The 23801-nt window shown below is 38.6% G+C and overlaps 1 protein-coding gene and 1 non-coding gene across 15 annotated transcripts in view; one reads left to right on the top strand and one right to left on the bottom strand.

Moving 5' to 3' along the window:
• The window catches only part of LOC143236454 (uncharacterized), a 146935-nt gene that overhangs the window by 14852 nt on the left and 108282 nt on the right, over positions 1–23801 (top strand). For 6 of the 14 annotated variants that reach the window (XM_076474714.1, XM_076474715.1, XM_076474724.1 and 3 more), the window contains one exon: positions 5441–5737. The exons of 6 other annotated variants lie outside the window; for them this stretch is intronic. The gene's annotated coding sequence lies outside the window, so the exon portion shown is untranslated. Of the gene's footprint in view, positions 1–5440; positions 5738–12375; positions 12457–23801 lie in introns of all 14 variants that reach the window. 2 more of the 14 variants (XM_076474721.1, XM_076474720.1) reach the window with 1 other exon arrangement.
• On the bottom strand, positions 7799–7872 carry TRNAN-GUU (transfer RNA asparagine (anticodon GUU)). Its single transcript has one exon. It is a non-coding gene; the product is annotated as a tRNA-Asn (tRNA).

Here is a 23801-nt window from a genome sequence, read left to right as displayed (position 1 = left end):
CTTTCAGCCGTGTGGGCGCTATAATATTACGGTCATTCCCATTAAGCTTGAGTTAGTGGTGGGTTGTGATGACTAGCTGTCTTTATTCTTTCACTGCTAAATTAGTTACGGGTAGCGCAGATAGGCCTTGTGTAGCTTTGCTCGAAATACAAACCAAATCTATTTTCACCTGATTTTCATTGGCTTCAATGCCACTTGTTCTCGCATAGCGAGATGGACACAGCATAGATAACCTTAGCATTGGGTTGATAAGAAACCTCTAAATCCGAGGGTTGCGGGTTCGAATCCCCGTCGCACCAAACATGCTGGCCCTTTCATCCGTGGGGGCATTATAAAGTGACGGTCTATCCCACTATTCGTTGGTAAAAAAAGTAGCTCAAGAGTTGGCGGTGGGTGGTAATGACTAGCTGCCTTCCCTCTTGTCTTACACTGCTAAATTAGGGACGGCTAGCGCAGATAGCCCTCGAGTAGCTTTGCGCGAAAGTCTAAAAGCAAAACAAACAAAACATTAATAAGAAACAAACTATTTAAGCTCACTGTATTAGCGGCGAAATTTGCATGTAAAAATATTAATATTAGAAACACGAAAATTTGGTTGTTGTAATCTAGATTTGTTGCGCTTTGTTACTTTCTTAAATGGATATTTGCTTTGTTTCGCAGTGTAAGTCAAAGTGCCAAAAGGTGGTAATTTCATTGCTTTCTGAAACATGAACATTTAACAGTGGAACTGTGCGTTGAAAATACTGTTTTCCAAGTTCTTGCAGCGGTTGAGAGACGCTACAGTAAAACGATTTTCGAGCGTCGCCACGTCGTTATAATATTTATCGCTACGTACGGTCGTGTTATATCTGACAACCGTTCATCTTGACAGTAGCCCTGCAGTGTAGTTTTCATTGTAGAAGGCACCGATGTAATACACTACTTTTTCTGTGCATTTTTTTTTTTTTCAGTTGCATTTCCTCTCAGTACCAGTTTTAACAGTCTGATTGCATAGAAACCCATTCTCCAGCTGTTTTAGGCGTGTCGCAGTTTAACGGATCTGTTGCGGAAAACCCTTTGTACACGTGACTTATGTCGCTTTTACAGATGAAGATCCTTAACAGTTATTAAGGTTAACACCTTAGGGGTGTTTGCCAGCGATTATTATGTTCATGGATTTTCACTGTTACACTTTGCCTTCTGTGGCTGAGTTACGACTTGGTACATGTCTCTTTCTGTTAAACGGTTAGGATTGTTCCTTTAACTACGGGGGATATTACTGTCGTGGAAATTTAAAATTCCGATATGAATTTAACGTTTTGATTTGAGTGCATGAATATCTTGTGTAGGAAGAGGTCGTTAAATATTCTTCCCCAAAACAATAAAATTCCATTAACTTCGCACAACTTGCGAACGCTAAACTTAAATCTGTACAACACGGCCCGGTATGGCCAGGTGGTTTGCGTGCTTGACTGGCAATATGAGGGTCGTCCTTTCAACCTTTGGGGTGTTATAACGTCGGTAAATCTCGCTATTCGTTGGTAAAATAGTATCCCAAGAGTTGGCGGTGAGTGGTGATGACTAGCTGCCTTTCTTCTAGTTTTACACTGCTAAATTAGGGATGGCTAGCGCAGATATCCCTCGTGTAACTTTCGCGAAATTCAAAACAAACAGTTATGATAAAAAGGTTTGTTAAATTTGTTCAGGTTTCTTGATGCGAACAGTTGTAGACGACCTTTTGTTAAAATATAGTTTCGCTTTGAGCTTCCTGAATACCCTCAGAATATAGTACCATGTTTTATACTTGCTTGTAGGAAGTTTGAGCCCCAAACTTCGTCAGGTTTCTTCCATGTATGAACATGTCTGGGGTTGATTTTCATGTGACCAAACTATTTAACTGTAACTCCGGAGACTGGTTTCCTCGTCATTTACCTCACAAAAGTATCTTTCGTTTATTGTCGTTAAATAACTGGTTTTCTGCGAGCAGTTTTTATTTAATATTAACTTCCAGTCAGAATAAACGATTTACTTAAAATAGTAATCACTAATAACGTGATAATAATATAGCTAATTAAATACACCATACTTATTTATGAAAATTAAAATGCATTATTTCAACATTTGGAGACGATCTATGTTAACGATATTTTGGGCCGTAAACTCAATAATATCTGGTGATTCAGCCAGCTTAGGAGATTTAGGTTAGATCTAAATCCTTATACTTAGCTACTAATGTACAATGGTGTATCTGTAATTAAATTAAATATATTAAACATTCTAACCAATACTATTATTGAAAGTAACACGAAAGAAATGATTTGTATTTAAGACAAAACAAATGAGACTATCTACCGTCTTCTTCAGTTTTTAACTACTGACCAGAAATGGTTTGGGTTTTGATTTGAAATTCGCGCATAGCTACACGAGGGCTATCTGCGCTAGTGTCTCTAATTCAGCTGTGTAAGACTAGAGCAGTGGTTCCCAACCTTTTTTATATCCCGCACCCCTAAAGCAAATGTAATATGTTCTCGCACCCCTCACAGTAGTTATTTATTTGAGAATAGAGGTGAAGGTGGCTAAAACGAATTTTTTATAATTAGTTTTTAATGATATATAAACAAAAACAAAACATTTGGAAAAGAAAAAAATATTACAACAAACTAAAAGTTGCATAAACCCTACATGGCCTACAAAAAAATAAATTTTCATTCATGAAATTTCTTTAAATTTGAAATGTTCAAATGTTCATAAGCCAATTTAAATTTAATGACTCTTTTGTTCCTGTTTATTTCTTACGAGTTTTTCAAAGCGTGGCACTTTGTTGCTGATAGCAGTCCGCAAGTCTGCCAGTGCACCCAAGCGATTTCTAGATTTTGTCTTGATTGACAAAAGAGCACTAAATTCAAACTCGCATAAGTATGTCGTCACGAATGGGATGAGCACATTTAGTGCTTTTTCACAAAGTCTTGGAAACATGTCCATTGCCGAACACCAATATTGTTCCAAAGTTTTGATTTCAAACTGCATTTCAAGAACTCGATTTGTGCGCAGTTCAACAAGATCTTCCTTCAGTTCTTCATCATCCGACATATTATCCAAATTGAAGGAGTATGGATTCATAATCCATTCTTCAGAAGTTTCCAGTTCTCCTCCAAAATATCCATAAATGACTTTGATAATATTTCCAAATGATCCACAATTTCTTCACACACACATGGAATTAGAGACTCATCCTCACCTACCATTTCTTCGAGTGATGGAAAATTTGAAAGATTCCCTCTTTTAACTCGTCGACACTAAAGATGTAACTTTTCTTTGAAAGCATTTAACTTTTCGCAGCATTTCAATATGTTTGTTTTTCCCTTGAAGAGATACACTCAGGTCATTCATACGAGTGAAAATATCACTCAAATAGGCGAGCATTAGGTTGAATTCTTGTGATTCTATTTGGGCATATCATAGTGACGTTCTTTCAGAAAAGTTTTGACTTCTCGCAGTTCAAAGAAGCGCGTTAAAGCTCTCCCACGTGATAGCCAGCGGACGTCTGTGTGGAAAAGCAAAACTGAATGCTCACTTCCAAAATCGGCCCGGCATGGCCAAGCGTGTTAAGGCGTGCGAGTCGTAATCTGAGGGTCGCGGGTTCGCATCCCCATCGCGCCAAACATGCTCGCCCTTTCAGACGTGGTGGCGTTATAATGTGACGGTCAATCCCACTATTCGTTGGCAAAAGAGTAGCCCAAGAGTTGGCGGTGGGTGGTGATGACTAGCTGCCTTCCCTCTAGTCTTACACTGCTAAATTAGGGACGGGTAGCACAGATAGCCCTCGAGTAGCTTTGTGCGAAATTCAAAAACAAACAAACACTTCCAAAATCATCACAAAGCGACTTGAAGAGGCAGTGGTTCAAAGAGCGACCCCTAATCCAGTTGATGGTCTTCACAGAAGTGTCAAGGACTTTTTTTCAAATTTGGAGGCAATGTTTTTGATGCCAAAGCATGTTGATAAAGAAAACAGTGAGTACCTTGCAAGTGCGGAATCTCTTGTTTCATCAGTGCAAAAAATTCTGATTTATTTCCTAGCATAGCAGGGGCACCGTCGGTACACACAGAACCAATAATTTGGATATCTAAATCATATGTCGCAAAGAAGTCTTTGACACACTGGAAGACATCTTTCCCTTTTGTGGTTGTTTTCAGATCTTCACAGAACAGGAAATCTTCCATTATGGCACCATCATGAACATACCTCACTAGTGTGATGAGTTGACTGCAATTTGCAACATCAGTTGTTTCGTCCAATTGGAGAGAGATTTTCAAGGGACTAGCCCTGGTATCTGCAATAACTTGGTTCAAAATGTCCGAACTCAAATCACTAATTCGGTTTTGAATAACATTATTTGATAACGACACTTGTTTAAGCTTGTTTGAGGCTTCTTTTCCCAGAACAATTGTTGCCATTTCTAATGCACACGGTTTCATCACCTCTTCTGCAATTATAGGGGGCTTCTTTGAGTTGGCTACTTTATACGTCACGTGGTATGAAGCCATCAGCAGTGGCTTGTCAGCAGATATAAAACCTAATTTTGAAAGGGTTGCTCGAGAATCAAAGCGAGCCCTTCTACCTTTCAACGATTCATCATCATGGCCTGCAACAGCTGCTCCGCCATGCCGGTTGTTGAAATGTTCCTGCAGCTTAGATGGCTTTAAATTTGAGTTTGAAAGGACAGCGTTACAAAGCATGCACTGGGGTTTTGCAGATTCTCAGTTGTTCCGATGCAAGTGAAACGAAACTTCACATAATCATCATTCCATTTCCTTTTCTATGACATAATGAAGTTTCTTTGCACGAACAAAGAATCAACAATGCACTGACTACCATAGCATCACGCATGGGTTTATATACTCTGCGAAACTTTCTAGAACATTCAGGAATATACGTCACATGACGTCATCGATTAATTCTGGATACTTCTGGAAGTTTCTCGAGTCACGATCACGTGAATACATAACATAAATAAATGACACTTTAATCAGTGATGTCGAGAAAACCCACTTGTAGTGAAATATATATGCAAAAACGGCTCGTTTTGGTTAAGAAAATATTTTACATAGAAGAGCGAACAACGTTTCGACCTTCTATGTAAAATATTTTCTCAACCCAAACGAACCGTTTTTGCATATATAATAGACACTTTAAGACGGCGTTCACGAACGTTACCTAATTAGTTGTGCCAAGTATTTAGGTCACGTTTACCTTTCGTGTGTTGTTTTTTTACAGTTGTACATTAAGATTTCGGCCTGCGCCGGTGACGGTAGAAACGATAGGTTATCGTAACAAGGTGAGCTACGTCTGTAACAAGAAAAATAAGAAATAAAAATTGAACGTAATTTTTGAATATATAGAACAGTACCCTTAATATAAACAAAAAAAAAAAAAACTGAAATGTTATCTCGCACCCCCAAGGTTGGGAACCACTGGACTAGAGGGAAGGCAGCTAGTCATCACCACTCACCGCCAACTCTTACCAACGAATAATGGGACTGACCGTCACATAAACGCCCCACGGCTGAAAGGGCGAACATGTTTGGTGTGACGAGGATTCGAACCCGCGACCTTCAGATTACGAGTCGAGTGCCTTAACCACCTGGCCATGCCGGGCCGTGACCAGAAAGGATGCAGCCAATCAGAAACGTTCTACCACCCATGCCGTAACTGCTAAGGGACTGATTGTGTCTTTTATACGCACTCATGCCATAAAGGGTAGGGATGTGTTTTTGATATTTTATGGATTCGATTCCAGCTTGCCAGCTCCGAAATCCAGAACTCTATCCTGTCTCAAAAGAGAGAACAGAGCATAAAGTGATATAAATAAATATAACATCTTTTAAACGTTAGTTACTAAAAGCGCGAGTTGCCCGTATGACAATTAAATAATTAAAAAAACGTTAAACAGGTCAACTTATAAAAAACATCTATGTCAAGTTATTGCAGCATTTTGTATTGGATGGATGTGTGTGTTATTCTCGCGTACATAGTTAGGAACCAATTTTGAAAATCGATAAAAGATAATATTTGTTTTAGTATTTTAGTTTGGGAGTCGGTGATGGAGCTTTGTATTTCTTTCTACTGATAGGGCTGAGAACGAACTAAACTAAATATTGTTTACTGTTATTTACCGATTATAGAGTAGGTCACTTTGTAAGTCTCAGATAATATAATATGTGAACGAATCAGAACGGGTGACATTATTAAACAGCATTGATATTGTTGTATGTTCCAATCGAGATTCGCTGATCTCAGAAGCTGTGTTGAAGGATACGTCTCAATTGAAACAGTACACGTTTTGGAGGAAGTTAACATTCATGTAACACTGGTGTTACGTAAGAACATGCGCAACAACAGAAATGTTAGGGAGATTAAAAAGATACTACAGATTTCATGTTGTCACAGAAACTTTTATAACTTTCAAAGCCTTACTGAGCTTATGATAAAAATTAATGCATCAGAAAGGGTATTTTGGTGTTAAATATTTTTTTCTGTGAATATAGCGGCTAGCAAAATTAAGTATGAAATAAATAACAGTTATAAACACAGTAACAGTTATTTTGAAGTAAAAACTCAGTAAATTTCATAACAGTTTATATATATATTATTGGCCCCCCGCTAGTACAGCGGTATGTCTCCGGATTTACAACGCTAAAATCAGGGGTTCGATTCCCCTCGGTGGGCTCAGCAGATAGCCCGATGTGGCTTTGCTATAAGAACACACACACACACACACACACACACATATTATTGATCAAAGAACGACTTCAAAGTTCGTTTGTGTGGGTCAGGTGGTAACGTCATTAGTTTCTAATGTTTTCCCCCGTATCATGTGCCTGTCTTACTTGACACTCTTACCGGTGGTTCACAATTGGCCTTGTGACATTTAACAAGTTTTCATCTTTTTTTTTAACAAAAGTTGTTCAGAATTTTTCTTTCCTGGAAATTCTATAAAACATTGAAGTTGTAATAAAACTAGTATCTTTTGTTCGTGCGAACGATCTAATTGTAATTTGTGTATTTTTATAAAAATAAAGCTTTCAAAAGCAGTAAGGTAGGTTAAAAGGTTATTAGAAATGTGAACAGGCAAATGAAAGGTTTGTCCTGTCAAGAGAGTATAAATAGTATAAATATGGTACTAGAGAGGTAGTATCCAAAACAGATGTCTAAAATTCGATAACTGACGCTGTAAATGACCTATATTTTATTATTACTTTTATTTCAGTCGTTAAAGGGATTCAGTTTTTAAGGGAAATTGGCTTTTCCAGACTGGGGTGTTCAGGGGCATGAGTTCGGTTATCGGTGGACAGAAGTAAGTCGACTCACCTTCGATAGAGCTCGACGAAGCACATGACGTTCAGGGTCACAATAAGGCTGGAATCAATTAATTTAAGTTCTTTGGAATTTTATGTGTGTGGGAGAATACCCCAAGAAAACTTATTTTCATAGGACAGGTGCCAAAAACATTTACGTGTTATGTGACCAGGTTGAAGGAATAAGTAACATCAATAGATTAGATACAACTTACTAACAGTGATCTTTCATGTGACCCCGTAAGTTATTATGGTATAATCTGTAGGTTAGGTGCTAAGTGTACGTGGAGAATGATTTATGTGTGACGCTTTTTAGTGTGTGTAGGAAGGCAATTGCTATGTTTTCCGTTTTTTTCTTTATGGTAGGTTATAAGTATAGATTATTACTCTTTTGTTTACTAATTTCAAATTACGTGATTTATTCATATACTTAATAATGAAAAAAAAAAAAACGAAAAATTATCGCCCCCGGGTGGGCTCGAACCACCAACCTTTCGGTTAACAGCCGAACGCGCTAACCGATTGCGCCACGGAGGCGTTGTTAAAAGTTTCTAAGATATCTGTTTTAACATTTTATTAACTCTTAATAATTATTAAAGTAAGGAGCATGAATCGTATCGTTCCGATTGCTATGCGAAATTCTGACATGAAAGTCTACAGTCATAAACCTGAGAAGGTTAGCTTGGCAACACTGGTCACTCGACCAAGTACATGTACCAAGTGTACGAACCTGCGGTTCATCTCGTATCTAGTAGGATTAAATAACAAATCTTCCAGTATGAAAGAGAATCCCAGTATTCCGCGTCACAGACAGATATACTACTTTAAAAATGTCGTCACCATCTGGAATAGCCGGGGTAGCCCTTAAAAAATGTTTTAAATCTATATTCATAAACCATCAGAATTCATAATCTGTTCTTTAGGTTGTTGAATACTCTATTTTTACAGGGAATGTTATGCGGGTTTTTATTAGTACTATTTGTTCATAACGATTGATAGTTTGGATACTTCAGTTTTAATAATTTTCTTTTTTGGATACGAATTATTCTACAATGACTTTGTAGTTCCTGATCACAACGAAAGTATCAATAAATAAATTTCCTTAACGTGTGTGGTAAGATCTTGCAATTTCATTAAAACACATTCCTCTGACGTTTTACCTACTGTCGGTTTTCGAATTGAAAATAATTGTTGTATTCGTCAAATTTTAAATTTTGCTGGTATCTCTATATTTTGTGCGATGCAAGCTACAGTCTACGAATTCATGAGCGAAAGCAAACGGAAATGTTATAATACGCGAATCACAATACGTCTGTTATATCTAATGTCGGGAAGGCGTTTCTCGTAATACCAGGACTCATCAGGCATATGCATACACAGTAGTGGTGAAGACGCTAGATATATCATTAATTTTTCATGAATAACGTCCTTTATATTGCGAACTAGATTAAGTAAATGAAATGTTTTTATAGTCAATTTTATTTAGTAATCGTTGACTCGCAACAACTTCTTGCAGTCTTGTTACGTAGGTCAGTGACAAGCAATTTGAGTGACTATGTCGTAGCTGCTGAACTAACATAATTTTATTTGTGCATTCGGTAGTAATATACTGTTTTAAGCGGTTCGCGTCACAGGTCATCCGCGAACTAGGCGTGGGGTTTCTGTTCAAGGGTCTGTTAACTAATTATAACCCAGCTTTTGAATTTCTTCCAGTTTAACCATGCTGCTGAGTCAACTATCAAACATCTCCCACTGCTTTGTGTGCTTGTAAATTTAAAACTGGTTTATGGCGTCTCGAAACATACATATTGCCGGTCTATAGAGGGCGTATCTTGATAGCTGTACTTGGATATTAATAATGACGTGTTTCAACGTCCAAATTCCGAATCTAATAACAATTCAAGGCGCCCTAATGAGCATTGGTTTTGAATAAAAGGCCTCGTCGGCACAGGTGTAAGGTGGTTGACGTATCAAAATGTATTATTTGCATTCTTTCATACGTTTTTAGAATGAATAGTAAGTATAGCAGTGTGTTGTACATTAGTTCCCATGTAATTTGATTTTATATCACTGGCTTTGTTATGGTTTCTAATACAAGGATAGGCTTAAGCCTAAGGGTTTTGACTAGGACAAACACATGTCGGTCTGTTTCTTAGAAGTGCTCTAAGATGTGGTTAAAAATATTTACTTATAAGCAGTCGTATAACAAAACTTAAATGTGTTTGACACTCGCAAAATATTGAAAAAACAATTTCGATAACGAAGGTATACTATTGCCATCTGGTGATAAATGTTGGAATTAAAATACTACACTTTCTTCCGTAGAATCTTGCCAATTTTATTTTCACGCCATACAGTTCATCAATCCACTGTGCTATACTATAAAGTTGGGGTTGGGGGGAGGCCACGTGATACCATTGAATAGCAGTTTGTGTGATGCAAAAGTAAAACTGTATTTAGAATTAAACTTTTGTATTGATAACAAATTGATTTTATTTTGTTATAATATAGCATAACACTTGTAATCTCAGTGTTTTCCGTGATTTGTTCTAATGACTCTGACTAACATAGTTACACTGACTTACAAAAGTAGGAGTAACGTTTAAAAAATAGTAACTCGATTGGTGAAGTTTTGGTTTTCTTGTTACAGTACTTTACATCACCAAAGCTGTGTAGGTTACATATATATCGACTCCTGTCGGTGTTTTATAACATATAAAAGTTTATTATAGCTGTATATACGTGTGTGTGTGTGATAGAAAAATAATAGCAGAAAAAAGGAACTACTAGAAGAGGAAGCCATAAAATAGTGAAAAATATTCAAATTATAACTTGCGCTTTTATAATACAAACAATAGTTAAATAATTAAATAAATATTGTACAAGATTATAAAATTATAAAAGGTAAAATTTTTAGTTGTGGTTTTTGAATTAAGCACAAAGCTACACAATGTTTTTAGCGTTGTAAGTTCGCAGATATACCGCTTTGCCACTAGGCGGCTAAAATTTTTAGAAGCGAAAAACTGATGTACAAAGTTTGTTTGTTTGTTTTTTGAATTTCGCACAAAGCTACTCGAGGGCTATCTGTGCTAGCCGTCCCTAATTTAGCAGTGTAAGACTAGAGGGAAGGCAGCTAGTCATCACCACCCACCGCCAACTCGTGGGCTACTCTTTTACCAACGAATAGTAGGATTGACCATAACATTATAACGCCCTCACGGCTGAAAGGGCGAGCATGTTTGGCGCGACGGGGATGCGAACCCGCGACCCTCAGATTACGAGTCGCACGCCTTAACACGCTTGGCCATGCCGGACACTATGTACAAAGTACATGGTCTTTATTAAAACGGATATTACAGCCATCCGAATTATTGTCAAGTAGTGTGTGTATATATATAAAGTATTTATTTCAGGTTTGCATATGAAATGTCAGATTTTTAAAGTAAAATATGAAACAAGTACATCTTTTTGTTGTTTAATTTACTTAATCAAAATAAGCTCCTTTACATTCAGTACACTTCTACCAATGAGTTGTCAGTTTATACATGTCATCTTTAAAGAACTGTATGTCATTTGTTGCAATGAAGTTTTTGAAGGCACTTTCAATTGACCTTTGGTTTGCAATCCTTTTCCTTTAAAAAATGTCCAAATGTTTAAAAAGTGATAATCTGTAGGGGAAAAATCTGGTGAATCTGATGGATGAAGTAAAGTTTTTATACTGAAGTTCATATAATATTTGGACAGTAACAAGTAGGGCATTAGGTTGAGCATTGTCATGTAGTAAGTAGTAAGGGTTCACAGCAGTTGACTGTTGTTGGGTTTTCATGACAACTTCTGATGAATAATTTCATTTGGGTTTAATAATGAATAACGAATAACACCCGCTGACGACTACCAAAAACTGACCATCAGCTTCTCAAGGTGGAGAGTGATTTTGGTGCTTCTTTATAGTCAGGTCACTGACCGGATCGTCGTTGATTGTCGTAAAGAATCAATTTTTCATCACAGGTGACAGTTCTGTGGAGAATTGTGTCGTTTTTGTTGCGAGTAAGGAGTGAGGAACAAATTTCAGCTCGTCTTGTTTGACGTTTTTCAGTCATTTCGCGAGGTACCCATTTATAGAGTTTTTTTTCACTTTACCAGTTACTTCAAGGTAACTGGAAACCGTCGAATAATGAACATTAAGTTTGTCGACAAGTTCCCTCACGGTTTGGCAGGTATCTGATTCAACTAAGGCCTTCAATTCTTTCGCATTAAAGGCTGTCAGAGGGCGTCTCCAAGGCTCATTTTGAAGGCATATTTGTCACGAGAGCGAAAGCTCCTAAACCAACGCTGTGCTGTTCGTTCAATAGCTGTGCTATCACCAGGTGCATGATTGATATTACTAGCTGCTGTCGCTACATTGTGACCACGCATGAACTCGTACAAGAAAATCACACGAATGTCATTTTTATTCATGATGACAAAGATCAAAGTAAATATGATTTAGTTTTGAAATCAGAAAAATAAATTGAGTTGAAATGAACCAGACAATATACTATATTATTCTGACAAATTCGTCATAATGCTTCTCTTTCAGCCACTAAAAGTCGAGTTTCAAATGTGCACGTAAACATTCGACGTTTTACATGCAACAGTCTGATATTTATTGCAAATAGTCCCCAGCTGATACAGCGGTAAGTCTACGGATTTACGCCAGAATCAGGGGTTCGATTCCCCTCGGTGGACTCGGCAACTAGTCCAATGTGGCTTTGCTGTAAGAAAACATTTATTACAAATAATCTATACAATTTATGATAATTTTAGAATGATTCTAACCTTTATATGTTTGGTTTTTAGGTAATAACGTAAAATTAAAACATTAATGCAAACTAAAGCCACCTATTACTGAACACGCTTGCTTATTTAGCCTTGAGAGAGTTATAAGGTTATGGTCAATCCCACTTTTCCGCTAAAATAGCTCAAGAATGGTGGTAATGATTTAGTACCTTCCCTTTAGTGAATTTATTTCACTGTTTTTTGTTATTTTATTTTAATTAGAAGCAGCTACCCCAGAGATTCAATAAGCAAATGAAACCCAGAGGTTTGGAAGGGAAGGCAGAGTATAATTGAACTTCCAAGGTAATTTTTCACTATATGTGGTTGTTGCTTGATTCAACAGAGTGTATGGCAGAGCAAACCTGAATTCTCTGACTTTAAATTAGTTTGAAAAATATAGCATTTTATACTCGAACAATAATGATATTCTTCTCAGGACTTGTTCGACGCACGTAAATATTAGGTTATTATAAAAATAGGCTGGTTTTATTAAGTTAGTTTAGAGTGTGGAACAGCCAAGATAAATCAACAGATTCCATGTGATCCCATAACGTTATATCATATAACCATAACGGTTGGCCATAAGTTATCAAGCTTTTTCTTAAACTCATATAAAGTTGCTGCCTCTACAACGTGAGAGGTAACCCATTCCAAAGGCCAGCCACCCTCTAAGGAAAATGAAACTATCTTAGCTGAAGATTAATCCTACCCTGTCAAAATGTATATTTGCACTCCATAGTGCTACTATTCTCACTGTTAATTCTGAAAAGGCCCGGATGGCCAGGTGGGTTAAGGCGTTCGTCTCGTAATCTGAGGATCGCAGGTTCGAATCCCCGTCGCACCAAACATGTTCGCCCCTTCAGCCGTGGGAGCATTATTATGTTGCGGTCAATCTCACTATTCGTTGGTAAAAGAATTGCCCAAGAGTTGTTGGTGGGTGGTGATGACTGGCTGCCTTCCCTCTAATCTTACACTGCAAAATTAGGGACAGCTAGCGCAGATAGCCCTCGTGTAGCTTTGCGCGAAATTCAAAGAAGAAACAAATTTGAAAAAAAGATAATGCATCAACACTATCAGTTCCCGTTACAAACTAAAACACCTCAATCAAATCCCCCTCCTAAGTCTCCATGTTTCGAGATAAAACAGTTTGAGAGATTTCAGCTTCTGCTCATACGACAACTCCTTGATCCCAGGTACCGTTCTAATAATCATTCTTTGAACCCTTTCCAACAATTCAATGTCTTTCGTAAGGTAAGGAGCCCAAGACTGAACACCATATTCCAAATGTGTCCTAACCAGTGACCTCAACAATGAAATTATAACTTTTGACTTGTATTCAATATTTCTGTAGATACAACCTAAAATCCTATTTACCCTACCACTAGTAACAACACACTAGCTTGGATAACTTAAGAGACTGATCAACTATTACATCAAGATTCCTTTCCTTCATGACACTGTTAACTTTATTCCCATCCACATATTTATAATTCAATTTATGATAAACCATGTGCATTATATTACATTTATTATAATTAAAAGCCATCTGCCACTTATTTGTAGAGAATCGTAATTCATATTGTCAATTGTGTTCTAAAGTAACTGATCCAGTTTGTGTGGACTTTGATAAAAAGAGAAATATTTAAAGTTCTTGACTCAAATGTGGTGATTAAGTGTGTAATGAACATTATTATATACATGTTTTAATATATTATTTAAAATAAGTGGAATGTGTACTGTTTGTTTTTTGTTTAAATTTATGGCTAACAAGTCTTGTGCACCTACAGTAAAGAATCTTGACTACACATACATACAAAACTTGATATATTTATTATAACGAAATAAAACCCATCCACCATTTATTTACCCAACTCACAAAATGATATAAATCCTTTTGTAAAGCAGTTGTATTTTCATAGCTAACAGTACCCAATACCTTAATATCTGTAAATTTAAGTAACTTGTTGACAATTCCTTCACTTGTGTCATTGAAGTACATCAAAAAGAGGAACGTTCCTTAAACTGAACCCTTAGGTATGCCACGTAACATTAATCCACTTTGACTGTGCTCCATTAGTAACAACCCTCTGCTTTCTCTCATATTTTTCGGTTCTTGAAAGTTATGATGTTACTAAATAAACTTCATATTTAAAAAGTACACTAAAAATTGGCCGGGCATGGCCAGGTGGTTAAGACCCTCGGCTCGTAATCTTAGGGTCGCGGGTTTGAATCCCCGTCACATCAAACTTGCTCGCCCTTTCAGCCATTGGGGTATTATAACGTGACGGTCAATCCCACTATTCGTTGGTAAAAGAGTAGTCCAAAAGTTGGCGGTGGGTGGTGACGACCAGCTGCCTTCCTTCTAGTCTTCACTGCTAAATTAGGGACGACTAGCGCATATAGCCCCCCTGTAGCTTAGTGCGAAATTCAAAAAACAAACCATACTGAAATTTTTGATATTAAGTTGATGCTTCCATAAGCTTAAGGTCAACTGATGCAGTGAATGTTTACTTAACTGGTAAACCTACTGTGCTGTTTTGAATATCAGTGTAATTTACAGACGGCTGTGCTTCGCCTTAGATTTGATTTATTAAAAAAAGATAGTATATCAAAAATATACAAACACTGAGTTTTCATTTATTAATGTGATACTAGTGCCACAGAAAATTCATTAGATATAAAAAGGAATTAAAAAATCAGACTTTGTAATAACTCATATTCAAGCAGTACTGAAGAAATTGCTTCTTCAATGTTCTTTTTATGCACGTGTTATGAAGAAAAATGACTAAATATCTAGATATTAAAGTAAAAGCTTACGTTATCACAACTTATAAAATTATTACAAGTCATTTTGAAATCACTGTTGTGTTCTCTGTTGAAAATTATGTAAAAATCAATTATTTTATTCTCTTTCTATAATTAAGACTTAAGGTGATGTTACTTAAAATACGTAGTAAAGAAATATAGCTAAAAGGTGTTTATAGTAGTCTATGAATGGAAAAGAAGCTAAGTTATTGCAAAGTAAATAAATGTACAGTTGTAATAAAGACAAACTTAGCTGATTATGCAGAAACTTCTGAATGCGTGATCAAAAGTAATAAGCATATGGTTTTAAACGAACTATGCTTGCGTATTTTAGACCTCGATAAGTCGAGAAAGCTCTTAGAAATTATATTTAGTGTACTGATAATTTTTATAGACAGTCACATAGAGGCCAAGTGTTGTTTTTGCGAGATAACTTGCAAGTAAGAAAAACTAAGCTCGAAATTGAAGCCGGTCGTCACGTAATGACCATCATTAGGAAAACTGGCCAAAAATAGGTGAGGTGATTCCGAATGGAAAAATACACAATGCAGTTTGGACTTCTCGGTCAAAAATCTTCCTAACAATATGAGATTTGTAGCGTTTGATCAAGAAATTTACGAGAAAAGTTCCGGAAAGACGACCTGGCTTGGCCAGGGAGTTAAGGCACTCAACTCATAATCCGAGGGTCGCAGGTTCTAATCCCAGTCACACCAAACATGCTCGCTCTTTCACCCGTGGACGCTTTATAATGTGACGGTTAATCCCAATATTAGTTGGTAAAAGAGTGGCCTAGTAATTGACGATGGGTGGTGATAACTAGCTGCCTTTTCTCTTAATTTTGCGCTGCTAACTTAGGGACGGCTAGCGCGGATAGCCCTCGTGCAGCTTTGCGTAAAATTAAAAAAAAAAACAACTAATGCTCAAATGCCACGAGGTTAATAGTAACTTGTGTGTAATCATAAAAAATACTGCCCTTATCACTATTTTTTGGTTACACCATAGAAATACTGTTAATACTATTCTCTATTTACATCACAAAACACGACCAATACTACTGTTTTCGGTTACACAACAGAAACCTTGCTTTTAATACTATTTTCTGTTTACACCAAGAAAACAAACGCTCTTACCATATTTAGTTCACATGACAAAAAGTGTCTTTACCACAACTTTTTACCTATATTATAAATATGATTATCATTATTTTTTTAACCACAGTTTTTTGTTTAACTAGAGAAATATTGTCTTTACCGCTAGTTTTTGTTTAGAATACAAAAAAAAAAAAAAACACTAGCACTGTTGTTTGCCTATACTAATAGCATTGTCCTTATCATTAATGTTTCAACGCCAGTGGTAACGTTAGATATAACTATCTTCTCGTGTGTTATCGTAAAACATTTTTTATAACAGAATTATTCTACATTTGAAATAAAATATCTTATTCCTTACTTGTTTTCCTGTACATGGTGAGGGGACCTCCCAGGGAAGGTTCTGTTCTGTCTGGTTACCTTCTCTGGGATCTAAACATCCACCCACGTGTTTGCCGTGCGTGGCGACCCGTGAAGGGGAGGAGAGGATCCTGGTGGTTGAGGGGTCCAACCTCAACACACCACTTTGGCCTTGAATTCCTATACACGGGCGGCCTTTGGGTGGCCCCCCTTGGGTCAATCGGCTGGTCCACTTGAGCTAGAGTCAACCAAGTACCAGTGTTGGAAGTTCTCAACGGGTGTTGTGGACATTGTGCCTGATGCTGGTGTTTGGGTATAGTGCTCACGAAACCCTGGCGTTGCTGCATTGTCCTTGCATGACTTTGTAGTGCGTCCACTCGTAAGGCTCCATGGTGGGTGGGGTCAGTGGGTACCGAAATTTTTCTTTTTTTCGATGGATCCTCCTTCAAAAAATTTAAATAAAATAGTAAAAAAACAGTCAATGGGTAAATGACCACATCTTGAAGACTCTGAGCAGCAATCTTCAACAACTGTAACACACGTACCTCATTTTCTTATATTACATTCTCTTTCGGAAAAACCTTTAGGGCAATTGTTCCCCTTTTTTATTCAGAAGGGACTAGAGGGACTTGCTGGCTCTCCAAAATCAGTAAAGAAGCTTCGATCTGGAGACATTGGTTGAAACATCCACATCCCAACAGAGTGAATTCCTCTTGAATTCAAAGGCAATCGAGGATATACCTATTGAGGTTACACCTCATGCTACTTTGAATTCTTCACGAGGAGTTATTGTTGAGAGGGATTTGAAGAACGTCCCCGAGTCAGAGATTCTCACTGGTCTCTCCACTCAAGGGGTTTCTGCAGTGAAGCACATCTCCACTCGCAACGATGGAGTTACACTGCCAACAAATACCCTCGTTTTTACATTTGCTTCATCACGTGCACCTGCCACCATCAAGGCAGGTTATCTCATTTGCAGGGTACGGCCATACATTCCAAATCCTCTCCGATGTTTCCAGTGTCAGAGATTCGGCCACTTAAAGACATCATGTCGTGGTTCCCTGACATGTGCTCGTTGTGGGGGCAAAGACCACGATGTCTATGAATGTGACATGGACCCACATTGTGTCAACTGCAATGGTTCTCACCCCTCCTACTTTCGTTCTTGCCCAAAATGATTGGAGGAAAAAGAGGTGCAACGTTTGAAAACGATACATAACATTAGTTATCCTGAGGCTCGGAAATTCCTGCCCACCACTCCATCTCGGACATATGCTGCTGCACTTCATTTCACAACTACAGTGGGAGTACAGACAGATCTCTCTGTGCCTCCAAGAGAATCGTTTTCAAAACAAATGAAAAGCCTTTTGATCTCCATGGTTAAAAAGGTTGATGAATCGACTTCCACACCCATCTCTGTTCCTACCATACCTTCCAACAAACCTCAAGATCCACGTCCTTCAGTTTCAAATACAGGCATTTCTTCTGATACATCTTTTTCTCCCACCCCAAGAGGCAAAACAATCATTCGTTCGCGTCCTCAGTCACTGGAATCCTCTTCCAATAACAAAGACCTGCCCACTTGACCCAGGGCAGGATCCATGGAGATTGATAGACCTCCTCTGACTAAGGACAGTAAGGAAAAAAAGACATGGTCACAAACAGAAGGGTTCTCCAGCCATTTCACCTACCCGTCATTAAAAATGGCCACCTTGATACAATGGAACTGTCGAGGTTTACGTTCTAATCTGGATGATATCAAAACACTGATTGCTTCCTACCATCCTGTTTGTCTTTTCTTACCAGAAACATTTCTCAAACCTGCTGATACAGTCACCATTTGGCAGTTTTCTTTGTACAGAAATGACAGGCAGTGTGATGGACGAGTACATGGTGGGGTGGCACTATTGGTTGATCAGCATGTGCCCACCCTGTCTTTGTCACTCAACACACCCTTGGAGGCCGTAGCCATTCGTGTTTCCTTGAGTCATACCATCACTGTTTGTTCTCTCTACCTGTCCCCTGGAGAGACATATGATCAATCAGACCTTGATGCTCTCGTTGAACAGTTGCCGTCTCCATTTCTAATCCTGGGGGACTTTACTGGACATCATCCCCTCTGGGGAAGTGCTGCTATTGATGGGAGGGGTTGCTCTGTAGAGTGTATGCTCTCTGATCATAATCTTTCTCTTTTCAATACTGGTTCTTCCACTTATTTTCATGCACATAGTCAGTCCTTTACCGCTATTGATCTCGCGGTTTGCTCCCCATCATTATTCTCCCATTTTTCATGGAGGGTTGACAGTAATCCACTAGGCAGTGATCATTTTCCTATCCTTTTAAGAGAGACTAGCCGTGGTCGATGCCACTCTACCCGCGTGCCCCGGTGGAAACTGGATCAGGCAGACTGGTCCACTTTCACTGCTCTCGCAGAACTTGATCCTGCCATCGTAAATCAGCCATCAATAGACGACTGTGTGGCAGGGGTAACTGGCTGTATTATACAAGCAGCTGCTCAGTGTATTCCTAAAACCTCGACACGTTTTCCACGATATCCTCGTCTGTGGTGGAATCCTGCTTGCCACTTAGCATGGAAGGCTCAAAAGCGGGCCTGGGATACTTTTCGTAGATATCCCACACTTTCAAACCGGGTTGCTTTCCAACGGGCCCGTGCACATGCTAGGTGGGTAAGACGTCAAAGCCAGAAGGAATCTTGGATTAAGTTCACAACCAGCATATCTTCTACCACCAGTTCCAAGATCATATGGGACAGGATTCGAAAGGTTAATGGTCACTACGATTCTGTCCCTCTCTCGATTTTACTCTCTGATGGTCAGGAGATGGCTGATGTCTGGAGCATTGCTGATACTCTAGGTGAAAGCTTTTGTCGGGTATCTAGCACTTCTCCTTGTTCCTCCACCTTTTTGGCCATCAAGACTCGGGCAGAGCATTCACCTCTTTCCTTTCGAACTGACTGTTTCTTTGACTATAATTGTCCCTTTACACTGGTAGAACTGAAAATGGCCCTTTATCGGTCTGCCAGTACATCTGTTGGACCTGATGATGTTCATTATGACATGCTACACCATCTATCTCCTGCTTCTCTTGATCTCCTTCTGATTGTTTTCAACCGGATCTGGCAGGGGAATGTTTTTCCTGATGCCTGGCGCCAGGCTATTATTTTACCTTTCTCTTAGCCAGGGAAAGATCCCAAGATTCCTTCAAACTGCCGTCCAATTGCTTTGACGAGCTGTCTCTGTAAGACCTTAGAAAGGATGGTTAATGCTCGTCTTGTTTGGTTCCTCGAATCAAACATCCTCCTCTCGCCTATCCAGTGTGGGTTCCGACGACAGCACTCCACCACAGACCACCTAATTCGTCTTGAAACATCAATCAGAGAAGCCTTTCTCAAACGCCAACATCTTGTATCAATATTCTTTGACATTGAGAAGGCTTATGACACAACATGGAGGTATGGCATTTTACGAGACCTCCATACATATAGGTAACGTGGCCATTTACCCATGTTTATTAAAAAAAATTTAATGGACAGGAGATTCCAAGTTCGTGTGGGTTCGACACTTTCCTGTTCTTTTGTACAGGAACTTGGAGTTCCTCAAGGCTGTGTTTTGAGTGTCACACTCTTCAGTATAAAGATAAATGCTATCACTGAACAACTCCCTCTCACTATTGTGAATGTGCTGTATGTCGATGACTTTCACATCTCATGTCAGTCGTCAAACATGAGATATAATGAGTGGTAACTACAAACTGCCCTCAATCGTGTACTGAAGTGAACCATGGTGAACGGCTTTAATTTTCTCTCTCTCTAAAACCGTATGCATGCACTTTTGCTGCCAACAGGGTATCCACCCTGATCCTGAACTTCACATTTAGAAGTTTTGCTGCCAGTGGTCCCTCAGACCAAGTTCTTGGGGCTTATCTTTGACCGTAAGCTGACCTTTATACCACACTTAAAGCAGCTTCGGGTCAAATGCACAAGAGCACTGAACATCCTCCGTGTCCTCTCTTCTACCAGTTGGGGAGCAGATCGATGTTCAATGATAAAGGTATATCGTGCTCTTATTCGATCAAAACTCGACTATGGATCAATGGTCTATGGCTCTGCCAGACCCTCGGCCTTAAAGATGCTGGACCCCATTCATCATCAAGGACTTTGACTCTGCACTGGAGGTTTCCGTACCTCTCCAGTTCAAAGCTTATAAGTTGAATCTCATGAACCTTCTCTGCACCTTCGCCGTTTGCAACTATCTTTACAGTATTCTTCGAAACTTTGTTCCTTAACAAAGCATCCCACCTGGGGATGTGTTTTCCTTCCTCAGTGGGCAGTACTTTTTCAGAACAGACGATCTGCCATTGCTCCGTCTGGCCTTCGCATTCGGGCGCAATTGGATGAATTGGGTCTGTCCATGGATAACATTGCATTTTCCACAGGTCAGCTCATCTCACCATGGCTTATTACAGCCCCCAAATGTGACCTTTCTTTCAGTCATCTGAAAAAAGGCAGATACTCCAGATTGGAAGTACCATCTTTTATTTAATGGACATCTTTCAAACAATCATTTCGTTCCCATTCATACAGATGGTTCCAAATCAAGTAATTCAGTGGGCTCTGCTATGGTTTGCTGCGGTTCAGTAGTTGCGCGTAGAATCCCTTCTACAGCTTCTGTGTTCACTGCTGAACTGTATGCCATATCTCTTGCCCTGAATCATATTGCAGCTGAGCAGTACTCTAACTGCACTATTTATACTGACTCGCTTAGTTCTCTTCTGGCTCTGGAATCGCTACACGTTGGGTCACACCCTGTTCTCACTGATATTCAAAACCAACTGGCCCAGGCCATGTTGGTATTCGTGGGAACAAGCTTGCAGACACGACAGCTAAATCTATCTGCTCCGGCACTATCACCACTGTGCCTATTCCGTACATGGACTATGGTCCTGTATTCAAGGCTTGGCTCCGTGCCAGCTGGCAGTTCACTTGGAATGAGCAACGCGACAACAAGCTTTTTCAAATAAAACCCTATATTGGGCTTTGGCCATCTAGCTTCCGTAAAGTTCGGAAGGAGGAAGTTGTTCTAACTAGACTACGCATTGATCACAGTTTTTTAACTCATCGTTTTCTTTTATCTGGAACTGATGCACCAATGTGTAGTTTGTGTAACACTCAAATCACTATCAGCCACATTTTACTTTCTTGCCATTGTTACAATTCTCAAGGACGGCAATATTTTAAACATGTTTTTTCCCAGGGTTTATCAGTAACATTGGACAGTGTTATTGGTGATGGTGACACTGTCCACCTTGATAAGGTTTTTAGTTTTTTAATGGCCATTAATCTTTTTAATCTCATTTAAGTGTTGCATATTTATTCATTACACCTTTTTATTTGTGGTTCCTTTTTTACAGTTTTAATCTCTCTTGTTCAATTTGACATTGGACAATAGCCAGAACATTAAATAACTCTACACCAGGACTAGAAAGGCCAACTTCAGGTGACTAACGCTGCTGTTTAAACTATCCGTTTGAACTACTCGTTAGTCGTTTTGGCGAGTTGTTATTACACTTTTGCTGCATGTCTTTTAACACTTTTACTACTTTACCTTTTAGTACTGGCCATAATGACACATAACCCGGAACCAGGACTCGAAAGACCAACTTCAGGTGACTGACGGTGGTTCTTGTACTTGTCTTTTAGTCTTCCTGGCGGGTTATGATCATTACCATTCTGCTACAGGAAGTCCTTTACAACTTTGTAGACTGGATGTCAACATTGGTTTTACGCCATTTTCTGTTTTAATTGCTGTTTTGTTTTTACCTTCATTTACTTTTACAAATTTTACTCCATTTACTTTACTTTTACCTTTTTACTGGACATTTGGCTACTCATTATTACGATTTTGCTATATGTCTTTTAAACCTTCTATTTTACATTTTGATAATGGCTGCTATGACACATAACCTGGAACCAGGACTGGAAAAGCCAACTTCAGGTGACTGACAGTGGTTCTTGTACTTACCTGTTAGTCTTCCTGGCAGATTATGATCATTACCATTATGCTAGAGAAAGTCCTTTACAACTTCTCTTACTCTGCTTTCTCTCTTAACATTGTAGACGAGGTGTCAACATTGGTTTTATGCTTTTTCTGTTTTTCGATAATGTTTTGTTTTACCTTCATTTCCTTTTATGTATTTTACTACATTTACTTTATTTTTACCTTTTTACCGGACGTTTGGCGCAGATAGCCTAGCTGCTTTGTGCCATAAAACACTAAATCAATCAATCAATCCTTACTTGTACGGGTTGGACGTGTCCAAGTGGTAAACGTGCCGTGCTGTGTGAGCGATGGTCCTTACTTTGTTCCTTTCTTGGCAAGAAAAAGAGTAAAAAATAAATAAAATCGATATTGTCACCTTGGAGTCATGAGTACATTGTAAATAAACCCCACTATTTATCAGAATACCCCAATAGCTCGCGGGAGAATTATTGACTAATTGCTACCCTCAAAATTAGGGATAGCTAGAGCAGTTAGCTTTTGTACGTTGCTTTTCCTGAAATTTCGAATTAATCAGCTTTTACCCTTTAGGATATTACAGTTAGGGTTCAAAAGTTTAACCGATTTTTTTATTTAACTTGTTATTTTTTATGTGACTTTAGGACTAACATCAATTTCAAAAGCTGGCTGAACCTCCTGATGTGCTTCCAGTGGCACAACGGCTTGTCTGCGGACTCGCACCGCTGAAACCGAGTTTCGATACCTGTGGTGCACAGAGTACAGATAACAAAAAAGGCTAATATATTATAATTTGCCCTTATAATTATTATAATATTTCATTGTATGACGTTGCTCAAAAATTATGTTCCTCGTTAGAACATTATACTGAATTAGCTCTATTAATTATTTGGTTAATTTTTAGTTTTGATCTATGTAGGTAACTTTCTCTTATCCGATGCTAGTGGTAATTCCGTTGAAAATAATGAAAGAACAAAGTTTCCAGTGGTTGATAGATTGCCCTTATTTGGACATGGAAAGGTTCTATAAGCTGTAGCCTTCTTAGTTACGTCAGCTTACTGGAAGATGCACTGTGTCTTTATTACTAAAGGGATTTAAAGTCTTGGCCTAAGTCGACCGTGGGCTGAATTTTTCCCCGTCGTGAGTATGTGTGCAAATATATCCGATTTAGTGCGTGAGCGTGCACTTGGGCGCAAGTACGCTTTTTTCTTCAGCCTGCTGTTGCTTGCATTTCGCATGAACCGTCGTAAGACGTAGCAGTCTGTAATAGTACATTTCATGGCCTCGTGATCAGTCCCACGATTTGAGAAACTAATGTCTGTTACGGCGAGAAAACGATATACTGTAGATTGAATTTAAC

This window comes from Tachypleus tridentatus, chromosome 13 (assembly GCF_004210375.1).
Source record: "Tachypleus tridentatus isolate NWPU-2018 chromosome 13, ASM421037v1, whole genome shotgun sequence".
Lineage (NCBI taxonomy): Eukaryota > Metazoa > Arthropoda > Merostomata > Xiphosura > Limulidae > Tachypleus > Tachypleus tridentatus.
This window is presented reverse-complemented; position numbering and strand designations above follow the sequence as displayed.